The sequence below is a fragment of the Cryptotermes secundus genome, unplaced genomic scaffold, assembly GCF_002891405.2.
Source record: "Cryptotermes secundus unplaced genomic scaffold, Csec_1.0 scaffold358, whole genome shotgun sequence".
NCBI lineage: Eukaryota > Metazoa > Arthropoda > Insecta > Blattodea > Kalotermitidae > Cryptotermes > Cryptotermes secundus.
In genome coordinates, this window is record NW_019721523.1 from 167,629 (window position 1) to 195,401 (window position 27,773).

General features: G+C 38.9%; 1 protein-coding gene across 1 annotated transcript in view; it reads right to left on the reverse strand.

The window, feature by feature from the left end:
* Positions 1–3,992: 3,992 nt before the first annotated feature.
* LOC111875500 overlaps positions 3,993–27,773 on the reverse strand; it is a 512,348-nt gene continuing 488,567 nt past the window's right edge. The window contains exon 6 of the mRNA XM_033755834.1: positions 3,993–4,404. The gene's annotated coding sequence lies outside the window, so the exon portion shown is untranslated. The remainder of the gene's footprint in view (positions 4,405–27,773) is intronic.

A 27,773-nucleotide genomic window follows, 5' to 3' on the forward strand; every position in this document is an offset into this window, starting at 1 on the left:
TCACTCTGTACTATTCTGCCCTAATATGTATTCAACAAATCTTTACAGTTCACTAAGGACATGGTCTTTTCTTGTTCTTGCAATCTCAGCTGCTGAACTAATCTAAGCTGCAACGGGTCCTCGTTATATAGGCTCCGCACGGATTACACAGAAAACACAACTCACGTTATTGCTACCCAGGTTTCAGTGGAGCGGTGACTGCTGCCTAGCGACGAGTTATAACATTCGTCCTATTGCTGCGTACGTGTATCGCGAGGTGTTAATCGGGCCGTTGTCTAGTAATGCTTTTAGCAAATCCGTTGCAATATGTAGGGCTTCCACGGTTAAAATAAGTGACTGTTACATTATCGAATTAAAAAGAAACATTATTCCTCAAAGTTACTTTATTTTAATTATCTTCTTTGACTACATTATATTTTACATCACTTAATGTATTTTATTGGAAACATTGTACAGTTTTTATACTGCATGCATACCATCTTTGGCTTTCTGTCAGAGTACCTGTAAATAATTTATATTATATACATTTAATTCTGATATGCACCAGATCGGTATAGCTTTGTAGAAAACATCATTTGTATTTCTTTCCTTCTCTTATAATAGTATTACTGTGCATGGTCTTTACTTCTTACTTTATGACACTATAGCTGTGGGCATACAACGACTATTGAACATCAGGTTTACTCACTTCTGTGGTATCTGATCTCTAACGACTTGAATATGAGCACTCGACAAACATATACATAATTAATGAAATGCAGAATGCGATAGAATGCCATGACTGCCTTAAAAAATGGATAAACTTATATAAAACCTCGTATAACATCAATTATGTTATGAAATAAGACACTTCATAAATGTGTTTATCTTTTTACATGTTTCGAATATGAATCTGAAACACAGATAACCATTATAAAGACAGCAATGAATCAAATTATATTACAATGAATTAATAATGCGAATTTAATTCTTGGCAAGAATGTTATATTTCTAAATTCATGTACAGAATCTTGTAGAAGGATAAAGGCCTCTTTCCGCGAAATACAGTACCTTAAAAATATAGTAAATATAATATAAACTGTTGCGGTCATGAAAAACAAAATTAACGGCCGTGTGGATCCCTTGCACTGCCCACGCGACACCCTCTATCCTCTAAAGCTGACACTAACTTCGCCGACAAGCGGCTGTCGCTGGTCGGTATTGTTCGCTTGTGGACTAAAGCCACGGATTTTTTTAATATAAACTGTTACAATATATTTTTGTCTTTCCTCACATTGTTTTAAACCGGAAGATATATCTCAGTAACCAAGATGAATAACATATTTAGAATTAATCTTTATGCTTAATAAGTAGTGTCTTATTTAGGATACAGCCAGCATAAAGTTTACAGAAATTAATGTAATCTTGTTGAAGGTTACATATATTTCCCATAAAACATAAGAAATATAAACATGTCCTGACAGTGACACTAATTTTCTCGTATCATGATTTCCTTATTTCCTTAAAGGGGCAATTTCAAGAAGCAATATATAATCACATATAAAAAAGACTGAACGTTTATTCATTCATAATGTTTTTTCTCGAGCTCTTAAATTTTTTCAGCTTAAGTTCATAGTCTTCTAGTAACTTTGTTTACTTTACTTTACATACTTCACTCTTGATTGTCCTACATTTTGCACTCGATTGTCAACACCAAATTCTTTTTTGTTTCCCAGTTCTGTCAATCTGACAATCTGCTCTTACATATACGTAAGCAGGTAGAATACAGCTTAGTCTTGTTAAAAGAATTAGATATTAACCACATTCTCGATTAATTCAGACGAAGATACAAGGACTACTTTTGCATAATTCTTCAAAATCGGTGAATTTTCAAGTAAGTTAATACATTATAATAACATTAACTACAAGAATCTAATATCTGTTTCATTGAAATGACAGAGAATTCTTTTCGGGCAAGAAGCAGGGTGAGTTTTATTCGAATATTTTGAAGATAATCAAGCACGACCGAAAGCAAATCCGTTTATCTTTTTGGAGAATCCAGACGGAAATTTGACTGATTACGTTAGTCTGACCCCAATATTGATTCTTATTCATACACACACCCGATGTTCCGTTATCAAAAACCATGAACATTTTATGCAAACTCAGTTCTTCAAACTAGATGTATGAGTCATCTACTATTGCGTCAGTGTGGTTAACAAGAGCACCTTGAAAGCATAATATTGGTACTGACCTTACTAGTTCCAGCGGAAAATAATTCCGAATTCTCAGCTCCATAAATTTTGAACTTGTATACATTTAAATTCCAGTCACAGTGGCCTCCCGGTGTTGTGGGTTGAATCCCACTCCAGGCATTTATCTACCTATATTCTGTTTGTGTTGTCCTGTGTTTAGGTAGCTGCCTCGGGATGGAGTGCTCTCCCGTCTAAGGAGTCCTGCCGACTGCCAAAGATTAAGAAACTGAAATGAAGCGTTTCATGGCTGCCCTATGCTCCAAGTGGAAGGAACAGGAATATGAATGAATTAGTGAATACATTTAAATATAATAATATTAATAATAATTTCATTGTAAGTGTTTGCATCATTGGAATGAAATGGACAAAACACGTTTCCCTCAATTGTGCTCTGTATGAAGCCATAGTTTCATTTTTGAAAATGGATTTAAGACTCAAAATAACTGGGAGAATGGACAGAGTAAGTATTCGAAATATTTTTATATCCAAGACAAGGTACAGTAACGGGATATCTGAGTGTCACGAATAAATTTCTTTTAACCTCAAGATTAGCACGAGTGTCGAAATACGGAGTTTGAACACAAATTATAATCTATAAATTCTATCTTGACAATTACAATAAGATAATCTTGTTTCTAGACGTAGGAACATAGGAAAATAATTAATTTCTCTAATAAGCCTGAACAATGTAAGAAATATATTAAAGTCCTGACCCTTGATGCTGTGCCATGCATTTCAAGAGCATGTTCTCGGGCAGTCAGCTGTTGTTCAACTGCCTTTCCACATGACAAAGGCCCCTTTTATAACGGGAAATTTGAGTCTAATGAGGTCAGAAATATTTGCAATATCAGTACTCTTGTTCATAGTGGGGTAATAGTTCGTATCTTGTTGGTTTAAATAATGAAACGTTATTAACTTATTATAAATATGGCCGTATACAAGATTCACATTTTGACATGTATTTCATTTCGTAATTACATTATGATTAAATACGAGCAAATGGCTGGAATTTGTAAGTCATCACAGTTATATTCAATAAATTTACTTCAAATTCCATAAATTAATCTTCTCCTTATCTTTTACTGGTGGGAACAGTTTCAAGTGAGTTTTAATACAATTTTAAGTAATTAGTAATAACTCAAGAACTTCTTTAAAATGCCAGACATGTCAATTTATCATACGACTAGTAGGCCTACGACACTGAAAGATTTCTTAGATCTAAATATAAATATTATAAAGGTAATGTATTTTTTTCAGGTCTTCTGCTCCACAAATAATTATAAGTTTTAAACTTTGAATAATTATCTCTTAGCATACCATACCATGTGAGTAAAACTGAAGTTCTGCTGTTTAAATTTTTATGTTGGAATCTGAGAACCAGTCAAGGCAGAAGCTAGTTACAGAATAAATAGCCTATAGGCTATAGTACGTATGTTGCTTGGAGTGTCGTGAGGGAAGGACTGAGGTGGTTACCAATAGGAACTCGGATACGTGTTTCCTTTTCTTGCAGTTGTAACACGATTATTTACACAATACTAGGATTTCCATTGACTGGGTAAGGAAAGATAGAGCCAGAATATGTCGAAATTAATTTTGTATCTCTGGGACTGTGGAAAGATTTCGCCTGTTACATGTTCCGTATTAAAACATGCCAATGTAGCATTTGATACAAGCGGGAGAAACACTTTGACGGATTTCTTTTTTTTTTTCTTATTCAGTTTAAGTGTTTTTAAAAATACATTGTATTGTTAATTTTTAAAACATGATAATGTTCGCACATTTTCTGCTTAATTATAGGTCTACACATTATGGTAACAAATATAAATTAAACAATTTATTATTCCATCGCGTTTGTTTATGGGGAATGACATATACAGAACACAAAATAATATTTCTTCCGTCTTTCACAATTAATTTTTCATTATAAATATATTAACTCGCATTTACTTTCTCCTTATAGCGTGTGTCTTCATTTAAACAATACCGCACACAGTCACAAAATATTCTGTATTCCTTTTCGTCTTCAACAGCAAAGTCGCCACACAAAACTCTTCTCTCAGACGAGCAGAGAACATAAAATGCTATGTGAAGAATGTGCAACCCCTTTAAGCTGTGTATGTCCTAGTAGGAGATGCTCTCTTCATCCTTCTCTGTTTCATTGTCCACTGGCCTGAAACAGAGAGGAAGCAATGAATGTCTACAACTGACTCAAGAGCAACAAAGAACAGAGCATAGAAATTGACTCCGGTAACAGCTCCAGAGTGAAGACTTCGTGGAACAGCAGACTGGTTTGCGTTTCAAGACTTGAACTGTTCTTCAGTGTGATATTGTATTAATGTTTCAGTAGTCCGTTTCTTACTATGGGAAAATTTGACTAAGTTTAAACGGTCGAAGAAACCGAGATTAACGGCCGTGGAGATCCCTTGCGCTGACTACGTGACACCCTCTACCTAAAGTTGGCACTAACTTCGCCGACAAGCGGCGGTCACTCGGTCGGTACATTTCGCTTGCGGACTACAAACCACGGAGTTTTTAAACATTTATAAAATTTTATCCCGAAAACCTGAAGTGAAGAAATAATTTTGAAAATATTACTTACATTTTATGGAACCGGAATGTTCATTACCGTGTTCACAAGAGCCTTCCACTGGTCACAATCCTGAGCCAGATCTATCCAATCCATACCATTCATCCTATCTCTCTAAGATACATTTTAATATTGTCCACCCACCTACGCCTTGGTCTTTCCAGTGGTCTCTTTCCTTCTGGGTTTCCTACTAATATCGTATATGCATTCCTCTTCTCTCCATTCATGCTACATGCCCTGCTCACCTCATCATCCTTGACTTAATCATTCTAATTATACTTGGAGAAGAGTACAAGTTATGAAGCTCCTCATTTTGAAGCCATATAATGTTAAAATTGGATCTTGAAATGAGTGTTCGGGGTATGGGATGCATTTATGCGGCTCAGGACCACCTCAGATGGCGAAATCTTTTGAACCCAGTATTGCAAATCCGCTGGATTCTCAAGACGAATTTTGTTGTGTGGAGTTATTTCCTCTTCGATGCACCAAAGTCTAGTCTCAGCATTTGATACACAGGTCTAAATCAAGAGAATGGCCAACCAATTAAGATTTATGTAGGTAGTACAATGAACATCCGCGACTGATGTAGGAATATGAATTTTCGTTTTTCAGTAATTTCGCAAATTATTTGTAAACCATAGGCATATTCAGTGCTGATTTCTGTTACGCGCGTGCGTAGAATACTTTTACGTCATATGGTTTCTAAGTTTGAAAATCATGACAGGCGGAAAGCAGTTTTCAGTTAAAGAATACGTGATGTCATAGAAGGACAATAATTTGTAGACAAAAGTAACAACTCTCATCAAAACAATCTTCATAGCCACTATGATTAGAATCGGTTTAAGCTCAACAACTCTCATCAAAACAATCTTCATAGCCACTATGATTAGAATCGGTTTAAGCTCAACAACTCTCATCAAAACAATCTTCATAGCCACTATGATTAGAATCGGTTTAAGCTCAACAACTCTCATCAAAACAATCTTCATAGCCACTATGATTAGAATCGGTTTAAGCTCAACAACTCTCATCAAAACAATCTTCATAGCCACTATGATTAGAATCGGTTAAGCTCAACAACTCTCATCGAAACAATCTTCATAGCCATTATGATTAGAATCGGTTTAAGCTCAACAACTCTCATCAAAACAATCTTCATAGCCACTATGATTAGAATCGGTTTAAGCTCAACAACTCTCATCAAAACAATCTTCATAGCCACTATGATTAGAATCGGTTTAAGCTCAACAACTCTCATCAAAACAATCTTCATAGCCACTATGATTAGAATCGGTTTAAGCTCAACAACTCTCATCAAAACAATCTTCATAGCCACTATGATTAGAATCGGTTTAAGCTCAACAACTCTCATCAAAACAATCTTCATAGCCACTATGATTAGAATCGGTTTAAGCTCATAGTAATCCGGGTGTTTCACATTTTCATTGGATGTGAAATAAGGACGAAAGGCAGGAGGATAATGGAAATTAATTAGACCAATAATGATAGAGCATTAATTCGAAAGGTAGGCCTATCTATATTACTGTATTTGTATTCAATCAAAGCGGATTTATGGAGCAGAGCACCATTTGTGGCAATTACTGATATATCCCATAAAAATTGCACGACGCATGCCTGAATTGTGGCCAAGCAGGACAATCTGTTAGAAAATTATTACAGTGATACGATCATCTATTCGATAATACTGATTGTAATAATCAGAAAATGAGGCGGGGGGGAGGGGGTTGGAGGAGATTTTGGTTGTATAACAGATTTAGCATATGAACGAACACCTGTGTTTTCAAAGTTCATATGTTTTGTTACATTCGTTTGGTAATTTGCGAATAAACAGAATACTAACGCGTTCAGAGATTGTTCATTTAATATCAAACGTGAAATTTCAAAACAAGCAAAATATGAAAGCAAAACAGTAGTTGCAATACAGTTCAGTCTACTAAGTTGTAACAGAAGCTATATATCTACCTATTCGTTAGTTATCTTCTATCTAATTTGTAAAAACATAGAACTGCGAGATGCATAATCGCATATACTCAGTTCATTTGTTTCTACAGGGTGATTCATACAGAACCGGCCCGACGAAATGAGCTGTAATATAAAATATACCATACAGATATTAAAGTAATTTACACATATCTTATCTTGGATTGTGTGCCGTGATCAGAGCAGGTGTTTAAAGTGTCCGCCGTTTTCAAGTAGGCATTAGAAACACTCGCTGTTCAACAGTGTACTCCATGACTGTCGCCTGCACACTGCAGACACGTTTCGGCATTGTCCTTGACCTTGCAGCATAAGGGCTGCCACTTGCCGGATCATGCGCACACCATTCGACTCAGCACGGCCCACTGATTAATCTATCGTAATTGTGAGCGGCTATATGCATCATCTGCGGAATTATTAACAAATTCATCGGGCCGGTTCTATACGATTTACCTTATATTAAGAGCATCCACTCTCCTTTAGAAAGAAGTGCAGTATGTGCCATTTTACCCTAGGAATTACAGTGGTTGACCAAGAATATTGTCGATACTGTTCACTCCAGCGCTTCCACAAAATAAGAGCCTTCTTAATTTGAAACAAAATAGTGTTCTGAAGCGGTTTTGTTGAGTACCAGAGTACTCATAAGTAAATGTAAACTCCTTACTTAATTATATTAAAGTCATAAGTAAAAGCAAACAAACATCTCTAGTTTGAACTGAAGATGTTGAACTAGAAACAAACGCACATAAGCATTCATGTCTCATCAGATTTCTTTTTCACTGGCTTTAGGGCCCCTTTTGGACCTGGCCTCTGATTTTNCTATATGCATCACCTGCGGAATTATTAGCAAATTCATCGTGCCAGTTCTATACGATTTACCTTATATTAAGAGCATCCACTCTCCTTTAGAAAGAAGTGCAGTATGTGCCATTTTACCCTAGGAATTACAGTGGTTGACCAAGAATATTGTCGATACTGTTCACTCCAGCGCTTCCACAAAATAAGAGCCTTCTTAATTTGAAACAAAATAGTGTTCTGAAGCGGTTTTGTTGAGTACCAGAGTACTCATAAGTAAATGTAAACTCCTTACTTAATTATATTAGAGTCATAAGTAAAAGCAAACAAACATCTCTAGTTGGAACTGAAGATGTTGAACTAGAAACAAACGCAGATAAGCATTCATGTCTCATCAGAGTTTTTTTTTCACTGGCTTTAGGGCCCCTTTTGGACCTGGCCTCTGATTTTTCAGTATCATGATCATTTTACAGAAGGTAGGACTCCTTGGACGGGTGATCAGCTCGTCGCAAGGCCTCTGCTTAAACATAGGACAGCACAAACACAGAATAAATACACGGCTCGGCTACCGTGACCGGCCGTCAACAGAATACATGACAAAATATCAATATAAATATAGTTAATAAACCTTTAAACAAGCATGACACAAAGATGAAGTAAGATGAAACGTGGGAGTTCCGCACAAATTTTATTAAGAAAGCTTGTATGACAGAGTCCACTTGGGTAATATTACAGTTATTTTAAAGACATAATTTATGATGGCATGGAGTGGATTACACTAGCTTAGAACAGGATTACGCGTCCGGCACTTGTGAACACTTAATTCATATTCGGGTTCCATTAAATGTTCGGAATTTCTTGATCAGCTGAAAAACTGTCAGGTTTTCAGTGAGGGCTCCATGGGGTTAATTAGTTGCAAATTCATGGTTTGCATGGAGTTAATTATGTGTTAAGTTTCTTTTCTCTCTTATTTCATTGCCATTTCAAATATAATTAATAAGAAAATATCGCAGTCACCATGTTCATAATTGCAAAAATATCCGCGAGGGAACGTAACCTCCATTTCTAATATTAAGACTTTAAAAAAGAATAATATCAGTTTTATGCGTTTTCGCATTACGCGGGGTTTTACAGGAGCGTAACCTCCAAGTAAATCAGGCTGTGTTTCTATTTTACACATGGTACATTCATGGATTATCTTTTCGTCCTCAACTACGCGTTGAACCATATGCGTTAGCATTAATTCAAGATTGGTGTCAGAACTAAATCAAGGCCTTTTCATGTGACGGCTCTATCTTTGTGACTCACCAGTCCGAAGGTACTGGTATGCGCAGTTGCAGACACGAAGGCCCTGCGATTAGACATATATAGTGTTTGTAATACGAGCTTACTATTGGTGAGTCATATTATCTGTCCACGAAAACGCCACTGCAAGGAGCTATATCTGCAAACACAATTTCACTATATAGAAATGCATGTGGAGGGTTGAGTAAATGTTGACTTGGTTCACCACTCGGCAAATACTCGTATACTCGTACTCTATGCCAATTGCCTGTATACTTCTATAGGAAAGAATATTAGTTGAATGCTTGCAGTATAGCGATTTACTCGTATGCCCTTAAAGTTCTGTAGTTACCACCTTTACCTCCTGTCTGAAAATGTCAGTAACAGTCACTTCGGCCCCAAAATAAATTTATATGCTTTGATTTTTAAAAGGACTCTCGGAGATTCTTTTTATTGCTAATGGGGTGGGACTAAGCCCCTTGCACTGCGGCCACTTCTGGCCCATTGTACCAGCCCCAGATGATAGGCGAGGGTGAATGTGGAGCAACTGGTGGAATGAAGATTGGCAGGGGAAACTAAAGTACTTGAAGAAAATCTGCCCCAGCGCCACTTTGTCCACCACAAATCCCACTTGACCAGACCCGGGATCGAACCAGGGCCGCCGCGGTGGGAAGCCAGCGACTAACGGCTTGAGCTTTGGCGTGGCCTTCTCGCGGAGTTAGAGAAGATATTTAAAAACTCTATTCGATTTAATATTGTTCTTTAAAGAGCTAGTTTTTGCAAAAAAGTACATTCTCTAAAAGTAATTCTACGCTCCCAGCGTCTAGTTGCATTATTAGTGGGTTGGCTCCTTTAGATCACTCTATTCTGAAAGTCGAAATTTTTCATTGAAATTTAATGTTAAATCCATCATCACTTTCTGACTTTCTTCTTGACATTGAAACATATATTTTTCTGCATAAAAGTGTTATTATAGAGCCTACGCAGATGATTTCATACTGTAATATGAAGATTCTGAAAGGCCCTGCCGATGGTGTATAAAACTGGGAATTGTTGGGTTTTCGGATTTTGTCCATCGTCCGGTATTCTAGAAACTAGAAAACAGAACGTTTCGGAAACTGGATCTGTTTCAGTTTTCAGGTGAGGTGGGGGGGGGACACCTGCTCTTTCGGGTCTCTTAAAATGAGCTAACCTGAATCACTGAATTGAGCTATATTATGAAGTCTGTTGTTGCAATCGTATTGCTATATTCCAGCGGTATTATTCTTGCCTTGTACAGGTATGGAGTGGTTAACTGCTTCGAGGCCCGTGGTATTGGTGCAGAATTATTTGGTATTTTTTGTTTGACGGTGCCTGATTTTATGTGTGTATGAATACTTTTGTAAGTGCTGTACGACTTATTGATATGTGCCGGTTGTTATCCAACTGTTACCATTTGGACAGCGCATTGACACGTTCTGTACGTCATATGCTATGTAGAGGCAAACTAAATTGAATCATTGACGTCACCTGTAATGAACACAGTATGCCCCGAGCGGGAGTCCGATTCACGTGCCCGCAGGAATGCTAGGATTTACATGCTCCGAGTACTGACTACCCAAGTCGGAGCAGCACAATCGTTTCGGATAGCGGTTTCCACGACAGTGATCCATAATTTCCTAACTCTCCTACATTTACACGTCTCTCATATGTTACTAACTCGATGGAAAATGATCTGAAAGTTTGTGACGACGGTATATTAATACAGTTGTTATATTTCTGGACATTATCAATCGTCCTATTTTTATTTAAAACAGCGACGTTTCGGAGACTGGATTCTTTCTCCGTCTTCAGGTGCAACCTACTCGGTTAGGTCAAATTGAGAGAGCTAATCCGTTGGACAGCAGCACTAGGATATACAAATCAAGCACAGCATGAACCATCTGCGAGGGTTAAGACAGACATCATCATCATCAGTAATCTATCAGACGACAGGTCCACAGTCTCTTCCAAAACAATTCCTCCACTTAATGCGATCTAGAGCTTTCTCCTTCAAATGACAGTATCCTCTCCTGTCCCCAAGGTCATCCAGCATCTTCTTACGTCTTCTTCCTCGTCTTTTTGTCACTTCTATCCGCCCCTCTATCTTTCCTTCAATAACTTCTTTTAGAAGGCAGTTTCTGCGTAAAACATGACCAATTAAAAACATTAAAATACTCCATGTATATGACTCCCAGCACTTATGTCCATGTACTGTTTCACGGTTATTGTTGTTAAAATCAGAGTAGTATCGAACAGAAGTCACCACTAAAGAGATACATTCTCTGTGTAGTACCAACATAAAAACACAGTTTCCACATTTAATCTACACCGGACGGAGCTGTAGTTTTCTGACTGTGTCTGCTTTTACCGGTTCTCACGGTCTCTTCGCTTGAAGATTTCTTATATTTTTTCCTCTACCCTGAAGATGGAGGCGATACGTTCCTCCGAAACGTCGGTTAACACCACATATACACGGTGCCAAATCCCAGAAGATTGCTTTCTTCATAGTCACCGCCGTGAAAGCCTCAAATCTTACATATGTCTTATGTTCTTAATTTCCTTGTTGAAATCCTGATCCTGATATATGAACTTGTGTCAGCTGATCAAGCTACGAGCGACTCCCTTTTTCACGTGATGTGAGTAGTTGGAATTGGAGTGCAGATAACGACCAGTATGAGTAGGTTTCCGGTACACTTTCGTGGCCGATTTAGGACCCCTCTTCATGGTCATACTTCCAAGAACGGAAGAGTATCATTAGCTTCAGTTTCCATCGTGAATTTGATGGTGGGTCTAAGGCTGTTAAGGTGGTGAAGACATTGTTTTAATCTTGCTGGTCCATTTGACCATACCATGAAAGTGTGGTCACTGTACCTGTTTAATCCAGACAGTTTATGATCTGCTGTATTCAACGGCATTTCCTCAGAGCGTTCCATAGATACATTACTGACCACCGAAGGTAGTGATTTTCCCCCTATTTTTGCTGATAGAATTCATCCTCAAACTGAAGGTATGTAGTAGTTAAGCATATGTCCAGTAATTCCATTGAGTCTTCAACTTGTAAATGTGAGCGTTCTAGGAAATAAGGATCCATTTCCAAAGCGAAGGGAAGTTTGGACCTTGCAAATTCAGCCGCACATAACATGTCAAATTGGACATTCTATTTGTACTGCAAAATTAAGCTCTCTCGTAAGAAGTAGAATGAGTACGGATCCTACTTAGTGCTGCGTGTTTTCAAAACAATGCGAAACACATAAACACAGTCTATGGATAATTTTTGTTTCAGTAGAGCAGGCGGGATACGTGGTAATAACTGTCCTCTGAGGTCTAATTTATAATTCCTGTAGTCTAACCACATATATTAAAGCATATTAGGGAAAGTGTGTGTTAATATTCCTGTCAAAACGTCTTACGGGGTTTCTTCATACGAATTACGAACCAATCGGAGATCGGATCTTCCTCTGATCTATTCTTTGTCGATTGTTTTGATGCGGGTAGTAGTAACAGTTGAGTAGGCAGCAGCGCCATAGACAAGAGTCTGTGTGTCAGGTTCAATTAGTGCTTGGACCTAATTAGTCAAAGTGAATAGCAATTTTAGCACCATTTCCGTTTTCCTCCACTCCATTGCCACCCTTCCCCCACAACCCCTGTTTCCAGCAATGCACCCGGTCTTGCATTGGAGTCAGCTCGATGCTCTGTGTGATCTTTTTTTGTTTCTATTTAGACCATCCATGTCTATCCACGTGACTCCCCTCCCCACGCACCTAGATTTGTTTACACAGCGCGATATAGGAAAGCGAATGTCGTAATGTAATTATCTGTTCAAATTGTCAATAAACGTTTTAGTTCCATGGAAATTTGCTCCGGTAATATTTGCACGCGGTTCTTGATGTATAGGTTCTGGCATCTACGCTTTATGCTAAAAAAAATTTCAGCTATGAATGCATAGGAAAGGCCTTTTAATGACAATTTTTGTTGTTTCGCCTTTAAAGGGTTTTACCCCATTAAACTCCACTAAGGCATATATCAACGCAGTAAATGTGTGCTTTAGGCATTCTGAATTCCCTACTATCGCCTCACTAAACTAGGAAGAGGTGAAGTGGAACAAATTCAGTATACTATTCAACACTGAATATTATTATTATTATTATTATTATTATTATTATTATTATTATTATTCTTTTTTAGCTTCACTGGGTTTTGAAGTAAGTTCGTGGAAGTGGAATACGTTCCTGAAAGAACATCGGACCTGTAATAGCAGAAAAATAGATTTATGCATCTCTCACTCACTCACTCACTCACTCACTCACTCACTCACTCACTCACTCACTCACTCACTCACTCATTCACTCACTCACTAACTCACTCACTCACTCACGGAGCTGAGCCCTTCTTGAGAAGCCACCAACTGTGCAGCTACTCAAGAACTTCCCAGTATTTTATGGAGACCGAAGGTTCATTACCGTGTTCACAAGAGCCATCCATGGGCCCCTATCCTGAGCCAGATGAATCCAATCCATACAATTATATTTCTCTAAGATCCATTTTAATATTGTCCACCCACCTACGCCTTGGTCGTCTCAGTGGTCTCCTTCCTTCAGGCTTTCCCTCCAATATCCTATATGCATTCCTCGACTCCCCATTCGTGCTACATGTCCTGCCCGTCTCATCCTCCTTGACTTGATCATACCATAGGTCAACGGCAATTTTTATCTACTTTCTAATTTTCTAATTAAATAACTAACTCCCTGAAACAGATTCCTTATTGAGAAGTTAATATTCACTCAGCTTTCAAATAATTTACCGACTTCTATAGACCTTGAAAGTTCGTTACAGTTGTATGGGTTTCCGATAACACAAAGCTTTGTATAAGTGCTCTACACTTCAAATGTTTCAGTCTTTTGATCATCATCAAGTTGTACATTCTCCGTTGCCTTGACTGTTCCTTCTCTATATTGACAAATATTTTCATTTGACTGATGGGCAAAAGGTTCATGTGTCCCTGTAACAGGCCGTGGAGGTCCGCAAGGCTGTGAGACGTTGAGGCTCCCACATTTTTAGACAATTGACTCGGCTCACAGATGGCTGTGAGATTGTCAGCCTTACTCGCCGGCCGCCCTTACCTCTAGGAACATTCTTGGTACTCATTTCTGTTAGAACCTGAGTCGACCAGAGGGCCATAGTATGGCTGGAAGCATTAGGTCATGTGAAAAATCCAATTACCTCACCGGGAATCGAACCCGCGACCTTTCAGCTTGTATCATAGTGATTCAACCAATTACGCTACTTTGATTGAGCGGTACTTTTGAATACCCCCCACCCCGCGAAATTGGACTTCTGTTTGTTACAGACACAATAATTAACTCATCCTGATCCTCAACAAATTTACTTTTTGTTATCGGTCAAGAGACCTATTTAGGTAGATTCTGAAGCCCACCCAAGCCTAGTTGGTGTTCTTGCCCACGGCAACTGCTCACTCAGATCCATCTAGTGACCAGATGTAAAATTCATCTGTGACCTGGTATTTAGGCATTAGGACAACGTCGCTGTCTTACCATGGATCTGCTTTACTAGGTAAGTTTGTGATTCTAGAGCTCTGAAATTACCTGCATACAACTTTTATTCTGGTATCATCTGTATTGCCACAAATTCAGACTAAAGCAATATATAAAAATTTCTCGACCATGATTATCTGTATACGATTACGCAAACTAGAGAACAGTGACAAATTTTTATTTCAATTGCAATATATACTGAATTCTGGTTATGAGTTCGAATTATATCTAACAAATTCAGACATTACAATAATTAGAGGCCTCAGAATTAAAAAGAAAATGTATTTACTTTAGACAGGTTCGCAACCCTTGGAGCGCCCATTAAGTTGACCCAGTCTTCCAATTGTTCTGTCCGTTCGTTTGTCCCTTTGTACGAATTTCGTTTCTGGCAGTGTCTTGAAAGGACTCTTCATCATTTTTGTCGCTTCAACAATCGCAGTTATTCCCCTGATCCTGTATAAACTAAGCAGCTGAGAAAAGGTTCGTTAATAGATTTTGATTCATAACAGCAATTTCAGCCGTGCGTTCCTGTGGTATGCTTTGCGCCAAGTGTGTCACAGTTACTCTTTGAATCGCTGTGACGCACTTATGAAGAGCCGTACCATGTTAGTCTTACAGCTGTGACACTTATAAAGATACTTTGCCCTCTGTCGTGACAGTACAGAGCCGTACCATGTTAGTCTTACAGCTGTGACACTTATAAAGATACTTTGCCCTCTGTCGTGACAGTACAGAGCCGTACCATGTTAGTCTTACAGCTGTGACACTTATAAAGATACTTTGCCCTCTGTCGTGACAGTGAAGAGCCGTACCATGTTAGTCTTACAGCTGTGACACTTATAAAGATACTTTGCCTTCTGTTGTGACAGTACAGAGCCGTACCATGTTAGTCTTACAGCTGTGACACTTATAAAGATACTTTGCCCTCTGTCGTGACAGTACAGAGTCGTACTATATTAGTCTTACAGCTGTGACACGTATAAAGATACTTTGCCCTCTGTCGTGACAGTACAGAGCCGTACCATATTAGTCTTATAGCTGTGACACGTATAAAGATACTTTGTCCTGGATTGTGATAGCACAGAAACTTATCATATTGAAGTTACCTCCGGCTTTGCTAGTGTTCGTTGCTTCACGTTGCAAATAATTAGTGATATTGCTTTGTATTTTTATGAAAGAAGAGAAAAAAGATTTTTTACCGAAATATATGCATTATTATATCCTATGAAAAGAACCTCTGGGCTACATACCATTTTTACCCCAATGCTAAGTTCATTATATTTATTTACAATGAAGCACATGGGACGAAAGCAGAATGTAAAATATATTCGCCCGTAAAGGATATTAATTAAATGTATATATGCGCATTAAGCAAGAACTAATAATACAAAAATAATATTTGAGTTCCGCTGAAGTTGGCACTAACTTCGCCGATAAGCGACCGTCGCTCGGTTGGTATAGTTCGGTTACGGACTAAAGCCATGGAGTAAATAAGTTAATAATTGAATATAAATTTACATCATAACTAACCTGTTTTGAAGTGGCTTGAAAAATAGTATCACATATGAGTGTACTCTTAAATTAAGCCCATATATGGGTCTAGTTATATTAATATGCGACTATTTTGAAATACTATAAGAGAATAAGTCAAAGTATGCACAGCAGTTGCTGATCGCAGTGACCAAGCAGTCTAAGGCATGAACTTTCTTCACCTGCTCAAACACAGGGATCGTGGTTTCGAATCTCACTCGAGGCATGAATGTTTATCTGTGTGCGTGTGATGTCCTGTGCAGGTAGCGGCCTTGCGGGGGCCTGATATCCCGACCAAGGAGTCTACAGGCTCTTTATATGATTACGAATTTATAAAACAGAGGCCAAGGTTCGTCATGGATTGTAACGCCAGCAGAGTAGTACTCGTACTGCAATTAATTCTAAGCACAAGGAATGAAAACTGAAATTTTAATATTCACATTTCATATGTCTCACTTATTACATTTCAAATTGAATTAATTTTTTATGCATTTCCACTCGTAAAATATGGTGTATTAAATGAAAACATTCTGTTTCACGACTAATGAATTCTTGTTATATTTAACTTACACTAACTTTTAGTTTAATTCGGTTACTATTAGAACCACTTTTTCGTAAGACCTACATAAACTGTTTATATATTTCAATTCTTAGATAAACTGTTATAAAAGCCGATATAGCAATGCCGATATGAGGTTATGCTTTCTCTATACAGAGTAGGCATGAAGGAAACTTTCTATGAGACGACCAAACTTGACGAGAGGAACCTCCGAATTTTCCGCCTGGGCCCCAGATCGTAAATACTCTACAAGTGTTATCACGTACAATATTAATTGACCTTATTCCATTTCCGTGACCACTTTAATTAAGGGCGTAATTAAACTTTTTGAACACATACACATATATTGTGGCATGTAGACCCTTTGCTACGCAACGACAACTGGACAACTGCCATCTGTTCACGCTGGTTCCTCGCTCGCGGATTTTTTACCCTCAAAATGGAGGTGATACGTTCCTCCGAAACGTCGGAACACACAAGATCTACACGGCGCTACATCCCAGAAAAAGGCATTCTTCATCATCTTACGACGAGTATAACACGACATCACCAACGAAGTATGTTCCCTGAAATAGCAAGGAAATCCAATTTGTCGTTCTGTAAATTTCACAGACTATATTTGCATGAACTGATGTTAATCTGGATATACATGGCGTTGATTCAATCAACAGAGCAATGAAACTATATAACAGTCTAACCACATCGGACATATTTATCTATTTATGTACAAAGACACGGCATTTGAAGCATCATATACGTACATCACATTACTAACAATTGTATGTGGAATTTTCGAACACTGTTTTGGATTGAGGCAGAGCGCCAATTTTTCATGCAAATGAAAATGAAAGAAGAAGCAGTCTGTACTGCACAGTGGCGCCAAGCGGACGATTCAAGAATTTGAAGCAATAAAAATATGGAACACATTTAAAATCTAGGTTGCAGAAAAGTGTTCTTTCCTATATAGGAAGCCTTACCACATCGAATGGATACTAGATTCAATTTGGATTGGAACCAAAATGTTAAATAGAAAACACTCGCCCATCAGATAAAACAAAACTGCACGGAATTATAAGTGTGATCTGGGATATACAGTATGATATTTTCCAAGAAAACTTTGAAAAGCTGAAATCATGAAAGTTAATCCTAAATAATTATGCATATGGATATGAAATATTTATAAAGCTATTTCCGATAATTCGGCTTTGTTTCCCATAATACTCACTTTTTCCGGATATTCTGATGAAAAGTGGAAGGAGTCTATTATTGTACCAGTTCACAAGAAGGGTGATAAAACTGACTGTAGCAATTATCGGGCGATATCACTGCTATCAACTTCATATAAAATTTTGTCCAATATCCTTCTTTCAAGGTTAAGTCCATATATAGATGAAAATATTGGGGATCATCAGTGTGAGTTTCGACGTAACAGATCAACTACAGATCAGATCTTTTGCATTCGTCAGATGTTGGAGAAAAAATGGGAGTATGATGAGACAGTACATCAGCTATTCGTAGACTCCAAGAAAACCTATGAGTCAGTTACGAGGGAAGTACTGTACAATATTCTAATAGAGTTTGGGATACCCATGAAACTAGTTAGGTTGATTAAAATGTGTTTAAAGGAAACGTATAGTAAAGTCCGTGTAGGTGAACATTTGTCCGATAAATTTCCAATCCAGAATGGTCTAAAACAAGGAGATGCTTTATCGCCATTCCTTTTCAACTTTGCTTTAGCATATGACATTAGGAAGGTCCAGGAAAACCAGGTGGGACTGGAATCAAACGGGACACATAAGTTGTTGGCCTATGCCCATGATGTGAATCTACTGGGTGATAATGTAGATACCATAAAGAAAACACACAGACTTTAACTGACGCAAGTAAACAGGTTGGTCTAGAAGTAAACACAGAGAAAACTAAGTTTATGTTACTGTCTCGTCGCCAAAATGTAGGGCAAAATCATGACATAACGATAGGAAATAGATGTTTTGAAAATGTGGCACAGTTCAGATATTTGGGAACAACGATAACAAATCAAAACCTGATTCAGGAGGAAATTAAGAGGAGACCGAACTCGGGTGATGCTTGCTACCATTCAGCCCAGAACCTTTTGTCTTCTCGTCTGTTGTCTAGAAACATAAAAATTAGAATATACAAAACTATAATTTTGCCTGTGGTTCTGTATAGGTGTGAAACTTGGTCTCTGATATTAAGGGAGGAAAATAGACTGAGGGTGTTTGAGAACAGGGAGTTGAGGAGAATATTTGGACCGAAGAGAGATGAAGTGACAGGAGGTTGGAGAAAACTGCATAATGAGGAGCTTCATAACTTGTACTCTTCTCCAAGTATAATTAGAATGATCGAGTCAAGGAGGATGAGGTGGGCAGGTCATGTAGCACGAATGGGGGAGACGAGGAATGCGTATACGATATTGGTGGGAAAGCCAGAAGTAAAGTGACCACTGGGAAGATTGGATCAACCTGGATCAGGATAGGAACCAGTGGAGGACTCTTGTGAACACGGCAATGAACCTGCGGGTTCCATAAAATGCTAGGAAATTCTTGAGTAGCTGCAGAATTGGCGGCTCCTCCAGAAGGGCTCAGCTCCATGAGTAAGTAATTCTGATAGAAAGACGTAGATAAAGAAACACTGAAATTTGCTGTAAATTAAAAAAAATGTTCAATTTGAACAACTAGAACTGAAGATTACACCACGTGTATATACACGTACTCGTATTATTTGTGAGGCAAGTTCTTAGAAGCAATGATTGAAATAGTAAAGTATAATTCAAGATTATGCTGTCAGTTTAAGGTCTTTCATTCTGGTCCGTCACACTAACAAATTAACAATCAAGTTCCTTCCGTCAAATGTGACACTTTTTAAGTTTTTCACCTCGTCACCACCTGCCTGGAGGCAGGTGGTGACGAGGTGAAAAACTTAAAAAGTGTCACATTTGACGGAAGGAACTTGATTGTTTATTATGCTGTCAATTTCTTTCTCGTGTGTTCATCTATATATCACGTGACAGACTGTAGGACCGCCCCTGTGGCCTAGCGGTCAGAGTTCCTGGTTACAGATCCAGAGGTCCGGGTTCGATTCCAGGCGTTACCAGTTTTTCTGAGAAGCAGTGGGTCTGGAAGGGGGTCCACTAGCCTCGTGAGGATAATTGAGGAGCTACTTGAATGGAAAAGTAGCGACTGCGGTCTAGAAAACCGAAATTAACGGCCGTAAGGATTCGTTGCGCTGACCACGTGACACTCTCTAACCGTTAACTGACAGTAACTTCGCCGACAAGCGGCGGTCGCTCGGTCGGTATAGTTCTCTTGAAGAATAAGCCACGGAGTTTTTTGTGACAGACTACAATTTAAGAAGCCGAACGTAGTTATCAGAATCTGCCTGCAAATTTGCTGAAATTTATCAGTCTTAGAATTTATAACTCTTGGTTTTTTAATGTCTTCTTGGAGCAATTCACGTGGGTATTGGTGACTGATGTACATTCAGTGCTTTCAGTTTAATTTCATTTCATGAAATATTGAAACAAGAAAACATTTAGTAAATATGTCACTCACAGGTCCATTTGTTCACTGATTCATGGACCAGCTGCACAGCTTAGTAGCCCAACACTTATTCGTCACCTGCTCATTTGTCCCATCCACTCATTGGCCAGCTTTCCCTCTTACGTGCTGTCTCGTCCAATCACTCACTCTTTCACTCGTCCATTCGCTTACGCTCTTCCAGTCTCTTGCCATTATATACGACGCTTAAATGCACTAGTGATTAGTCATTGGTCCATTCAGCTCGCCTCCAGTAATCTGTGAGGGGATTCACAGGACAGTCCTGGGGCTGACACTCTGTACGTTTATACCGTACTTACTATGTAGGTTATATGTAAAAGTTTTGAAGACGTTTATATTTGAGAGAATGCTATTACAAAAGAAGCGTCATCATGTTGAATGCATGAAACTATTGAATAGTGCGTTAGAGGCCTCCTTTCCAAATTGTTCCAGAAATACAGACACTCCTTTACGATAACATACAATCGATTCATTTTTAATATACACACGTTTCTGGGATTGTGTAGCTCTACGCAAATAGGTTATTTACAATTTTCACAAGCCAGTACAGGCATACCTTGGAGATATTATAAGTTCGTTTCCAGATCACCGCAATAAAGCGAGTCACACGAATTATTTGTTTTCCCAATGCATATAAAATTTATGTTTCACTATACTGTAGTCTATTAAGCCTGCAATAGCATTATGTCTGAAATCAATGTACATATCTCTATTAAAAATACTTTATTGCTAAAAAATTCTAACTATCATCTGAACTTTCAGCGAGTAGTAAACTTTTTGCTGATGGAGGATCTTGCCTTGATGTTGATGGCTGCTGAATGATCAGGGTGGTGGTTGCTGAAGACTGGGGTGGCTGTGGCAATTTCTTAAAATGAGACAACAATGAAGATTACCGAATCGATTGACTATTCCTTTAACGAAAGTTTTCTCTGTAGCATGCGATGCTGCTTGATAGCATATTACCCACAACAGAACGTCTTTCAAAATTTGGGTCAATCTTCTCAGTTTCTACCGCTGCTTTATCAACTAAGTTTATGTAATATTCTACGTAAATCCTTTTGTTGTCATTTCCATAATGTTCACATCATCTTCACTAGGAGTAGATTCCGGCTCAAGAAACGCAATAAAACGAGGTATACATGTAATTGTATGCATACTGTGATGATATCGACAAGAATGTATGAAATGCTGAAGTTTTACAGCGAGAAGCATAAGCTGTCCCTATGCTTAACTGAGTATTACGACGTCCTAAAGACTTAACGAAAAATGTAATCTTCACGGAAATCGAATTCCGGTCCTTCTCTCAGAGCTCCCAGCCTAATCGTAAACCAGCTGAGTTTGACACGTTTTTTTTTCCTTGGCACCACAGCCCCAGTGGGCCTAGGCCTACCTCCATGAACTTCTCCGTTCACTTCGGTTTTTCTATATCGTAGACAAACGGTAGAACTCCTTGGGCGGGTGATCAGCTCGTCGAAAGGCCTCTACCTGTACACAAACACAGATAAACGCACACAAACATCCATGCCCTGAGTGGGATTCGAACCCACGATCCCGGCTTCCAAGCGAGCGAAGACAGTGCATGCCTTAGACCGCTCGGCTACCGTGACCGGCTGAGTTTGACATGTACAGAAACTAAAATTAAATTGCTTTTTCCTGCTGAAATCACATTCCCCAAAACAAGAAAGCAGGACTTAAACTGGTGACTTAGTGGATGCGTGTGTCGGAGGCCAGTGTAAACAATTACTTCTCTGCATTTTTGTAATTTCAGATTTAAAGAACTGACGTGAGATTAAACATATGGAATTACCGAAAAGTCCCTGTGCATCTAATTTGTAACACTTTCCTTTACATTACAATCAGATACCTCTACGGTACATGACAGAAACTTGACGAATACAGTGGTCACGCGGGCTAAGGCATGAACTGTCTTCGGCCGCTCAAACTCTGGGATCGTGGGTTCGAATCCCACTCAAGGCATGGATGTTTCTATGCTTTAGTTACTATAGGATTCTGACGATTGTGTATAAGACACAGAGATATTGGGTTTTTGGACTTTATCCATCGTCCTGGTTTTTAAGATAACTAAGAAAAACACGACGTTTCGGAAACTGGATGTGTTTCCGTTCTCAGGTGAGGGAAAGAGCTAGCCTCAATCACTGGTCCAGTGATTGAGGCTAGCTCTTTCCCTCACCTGAGAACGGAAACACATCCAGTTTCCGAAACGTCGTGTTTTTCTTAGTTATCTTAAAAACCAGGATGATGGATAAAGTCCGAAAACCCAATATCTCTGTCTGTATGCTTTAATTCTGTGTTTGTGTTATTCTGTCTGTAGGCATCGACCTTGCGACGGGCTGATCTCCCGGTTCGAGAAGTCGTATCGTCTGTGTTAGAATTAAGAAACTGAAGTGAAACAAAGCGTTTCACTGATGTCCTATGTTCCAGAGTGGGAAAAACAGGAACAAGAGAGACAGAAATATCATCAGCGCGTTAGTTTGTTAATTAAACATTCCTGCGTTCACTTTTGGGGCTAATCTGGACGGACCTGAGGCTGGCTCCCTTGAATGCTTTGAGAATGTGGAGATATTGTCTGTACTCCTCCTTTCATTCTTCCTCTGTACTACATATTTCGTTGTTCCCAACAGATATACCTAACAATGGAAAGGTACGAGATCAGGAGACCGGAGTGCCTATGTACATTTGATGTTAGTATTTTATTGAACACAACGGACGGCGATCGACTGATACTTTGACTATATATTCGGTACACCGCCCCCTTCGAAGCCGAAAGGGCAGTAATCTTTTGAGGGGATAAAAATAGACCACTCTGTCCATTATCTTCGGTCGTGTTTTAATAAAACAGCCCCAGTTTTCAAGTTCCTTCAATTTGACGACCTATCAGATCTCAGGATTTCATATTATATGTCCAGTCTATGTGACCACAATATTAATTAAGTGACTAAATAATTCCATGAAGAAATGCTCTTCTTTTTAATTTTATAGTCGCCCAGATGGTCTGGAAATTTTGTAGAATGAGGAGAGTACTCAAAATCTTCGCCATTCTCTGCTTAGATAATTTAATTAATTTAATCATTGGAGGCCTTGTCTAGTTCACTTTAATGTTATGAACATAATGTGACGTAGAGACTCATTGCTAAGCAATGGCTCGATAAACACCTTCCCGCAGAGACAGATTCTCGGTAAACAGCCCGTTGCTAGGTCAACACATTCCAACGAACACCCAGCAGCAGAGGACATCCATTGCTAGGCAATGAACATGTTTCCTGTGAGGTCAGACACAAGGCTATATAACTAGAACCCAACAATAACTGACAGTTAATTTGGAGGTCAGAGGAGTTCCAGTGGAGTGTCCCATCAGAAGAAGACGAAATGTGTCAAATACTGAGTTGTCAGGAATTGAGTCGTGTAGCCGTAAAATTGTCGTAGGTCGGAATAGGGAGAGTCGACAATCTAAGATGATAACAAGAAAGGAATTAGTCTGTGCTAAGAAGACTTAGTGTGTGAGCTGAAGACTATACATGTGCTCTAGTTGTAGTGAGACTGTGATAGTACCGTTGCCAGGAAACGGATGGTGAAAACTAGTGAAAGCACACTGAGAAGATTAAGTTTCGAGTGATTCGTAGTGTGAGAATCGGCAAGGGTTTTGTACTGAGTTGTAGTTACGACTTGTGAGTGATCAGTACATCTAATTACCAATCCGAACCCAGTCTGTAGTAACTAATAAACGTGACACTATATATAATCTATTTATGATGTCACGTTATGTCACTAAGAAAATATTTCTTAAGTTAAAAGCGTTAATATAATAATAGTATAATGGACATTGTCCACTCTTTGGCGTTCCATTTAACATACGTGATGTATTGGAAAGTGGATTCATTACTAAGAGGTGTAAAGGAGAAAACGATGCAACACAGTTGGACGATACTATTATGAACTCGGTTATCTGATCATTCAGCCATAAACATAAACTATACAAAGAAAATATATTGAGAGTGGGCTGAATCCATTTAAACCTGGGGCATACGCTGTTCTATTATAATAAGCTACGTATATCTGTGAGCCAGATGTTTTTTCCGCCCAAAATGCTCTGAGTTTTTGTTTTAGAGGTTTCTGTAGTCAATCACTATTTCGAGAATCTTTACTCATATGTGCTTAGTATAAAGCGTTCTTGTACTAGGGGGGAGAACATTTCTTCAAATATCATTTTACTATTTTACACGTTGCTGACTGCATGCAACAAGCCGGAAGGTCGCGGGTTCGTTTTCCGATGTCATTGGATTTTTCCCTTGACCTAGTTATTCCAGCTGCACTGTGACCTTTGGAATCGACTCAACCTTTAACAGACATAAGTACCAGGAATCTTACGGGGGGGGGGGAAAGGTGGCCGGCGTGTAAGGCTGAATACCTTGCCACCAGCCGATTTTCTAGAAAATGTGGAAGCCTCGACGTCTCACAAGCCTATTGACCTTCACAGCCTGTTACAGGGACAGCGTTACCTTTTAACATTGTAATAATAAAGTAGCATACAAAATATATATGTTCATGATGTGTATTTGTACCAACCGTCTTACAGTGCATACAATTTCACTTTTCTCCTCACTACATGTTTCGACACTAATGTGCCATCTTCAGATGTGGTTTTATTTACGTCAAACCATTGCACTGTATGCCATCATGTCTCCTTTATAAAATGATTAAAATGTATATATGTTATGATAATAAAGTTTATATTTATAATTATAAACCGTCTTTCTGAACACTGGATTGTGAAATTACTTTAAAACATATATGAGTTGACGTATATTGCGAAAAGTTAAGTTTTGGTATAACAATATTAATCTATTGTTAAGTCTTTATATTTAAATTGCAAAGTAGATACACAGAGCTTTATTCTAAACCCCGTGCCGATAATAAAATCTCTAATACCAAAAATATATTGGCTCAGGCATAACTTACATATTTGCCATTTTGATATAATGCAACAAGTTTTCCGAACTGATGTAACGCCATAGGACTACTGACTGTACTTACTTTTAAGCTATACCTTACAGTTTTTGCTGATTCCTATACTACTATCAGATATCTACCCAATCCACCTCAGTAGTGATTTCCTTTATGTGTTTGTCTGTCCTGCTCTTATCTCGCTCTCCTTCCTTTTCCACACTCTCCACACTCATTTAAGTTAGAACAGTTCCCTCTCTTCCTTCCGTCCTTTCCTTTATCCCTTCCATACATTTTTCTTTCCGTTATTTTCTCTTGTTCCTTTCCCGCCACATTTGCTTTCCGTCCTGACGGCCGAAGCCATCTATCAGACACTAAGTGCAACCAGTGAAGTTGTCAACCTCTGTAAATCGGCGTCCTCCTCTAATTGACCTCATTTTTACGGAGCCGACGAAATCGTATCGCTTTACAAATGGCCAGTCCTCGTTAAATTGGCCGCCGGGCTATCTTATATCTTATCCACGTTCTTTCATTTTATGCTGTGTTTCCTATGTATCTTAACATCTTTATGTTGGCCGCACAAAATAATAACTGAGGGTGTTTGAGAACAGGGTGCTGAGGAGAATATTTGGACCGAAGAGAGATGAAATGACAAGAGGTTGGAGAAAACTGCATAATGAGGAGCTTCATAACTTGTACTCTTCTCCAAATATAATTAGAATGATCAAGTCAAGGAGGATGAGGTGGGCAGGTCATGTAGCACGAATGGGGGAGACAAGGAATGCGTATAGGATATTGGTGGGAAAGCCAGAAGACTGGGAAGACCAAGGCATAGGTGGGTGGACAATATTAGAATGGATTTTAGAGAGATAGGATGGAATAGTATGGATTGGATATATCTGGCTCAGGATAGGGACCAGTGGAGGGCTCTTGTGAACACGGTAATGAACCTTCGGGTTGCATAAAATGCTGGAAAATTCTTGAGTAGCTGCAGAATTGGCGGCTCTTCCAGAAGGGCTCAGCTCCATAAGTAAGCAAGTATTTTAGCTTTAGAGATAGTTTCGTATGTGTGTGACACTTGGTCTCTCTGACATTAAGGGAAGAACTGAAGGATTTGAGAACAGGGTGCTGAAGAGAATATTCCGACCGAAGAAAGTTGAAATAGTAGGAGATGAAGAAAATTGCAAAAACAGAATGTTATATTCAAGGAGAATGAGGTGTGGAGGACAAGAAGCACACAGGAAGAAGAGGAATGCAAATATGGTCTTGGTGGGAAGGCAGAAAGAAAGGGATCATTAGGAAGACTTAGGTGGGAGGATAAATTTCAAATGGATCTCAGGTTAACAGAATAAATAGGGTTGTACTGAATGGATTGATCTGGCTCAGGAACGAGACACGTGGCGAATTCTGTGAAAACGGTGATGAGCCTTCGGTATTCCGTAAAATATTAGGAAACTCTTGACTGAGTGACTGGCGACTTCTCAAGAAGGACTCATCTCCATGGAATTATTTCGTTAGTTATTTCTGCCTTAGAGGTCTCATGAGGTCAAATGAGATGTGAACGTAATCACGAAGCGATGAGTAGATATAAATTTGGAAGAAAACGCACTGGTCTATTCAGAGGCGACATTTATCTGGTGAGACAAATGGGAACCAGGACAAGACGCGGAAGAAATGGCCGGTAACTCTAACGAGGTTAGAAAGTAGTGCCTCCTGTGAGAGAGAAGATCCTAAAATTGAATTTAGACTTCACAAAATCTGCATCCTGGCGACTGCATTCATTCCGGAAGCTTCAGTTTACGCATGTCACGTTTATCTACATACTCCTATATATGAGTGTGTGGAGATAGGAATGACCTCCTCTATGGTCTAGTGGTCAGAGTTTTTGGCTACAGACCCAGAGGTCTCGGGTTCGATTCCCGGCGCTACCAGATTTTCTGAGAAGTAGTGGCTCTGGAACGGGGTCCACTCAGACTCGTGAGGATAATTGAGGAGCTATTTCAAGGAAATAGTTGCGCCGGTCTAGAAAACCGAGATTAACGGCCGTGGGTATCCGTTGCGCTGACCACGCGACACCCTCTATCCGCTAAAGTTGGCACTAACTTCGCCGATAAGCGGCGGTCGCTCGGTTGGTATAGCTCACTTGCAGACTACAGGCCACGGAGTTTGTTTTTGTGTTTTGTTTGTGGAGATAGGAATATTGGTATTGATTCTGTTCTTGTGTTAGCACACTGTGCCGGTGTGGGCAAAATGCCGACGTTTCGGAAGCACATGCTGCCTCGAAGTTACAGAAGATATATGATGAACATCAATAATTATCAGAATCAGTAAAGAGAGCAGTATGTAGCATAATCTTTAGATATTACATGTAAATTTGTGGTAACTAATAAGAATATTGTCTTCTGGTTATAACTCTGTGAAGTCTGGTAGAAGTTTACCGATATTTCGGAGTAACGTACTGTTTCCATATTCGTAGTCGAAGTGCAGAGCAGACAAGCAGAAGCAGTATGTTCTGCTTACTCTTCGAACCTGCATGTGGAGTCAATATGTTCCTCCGAAACGACAGTAGGCTTCTACCAAATCACATTGTGTCACATACTATAAGTTAGCACTCTTGATAGTTTATAATCTGACGAAGATACGCTGAGAGTCGCATATACATTTTAAAGTCAG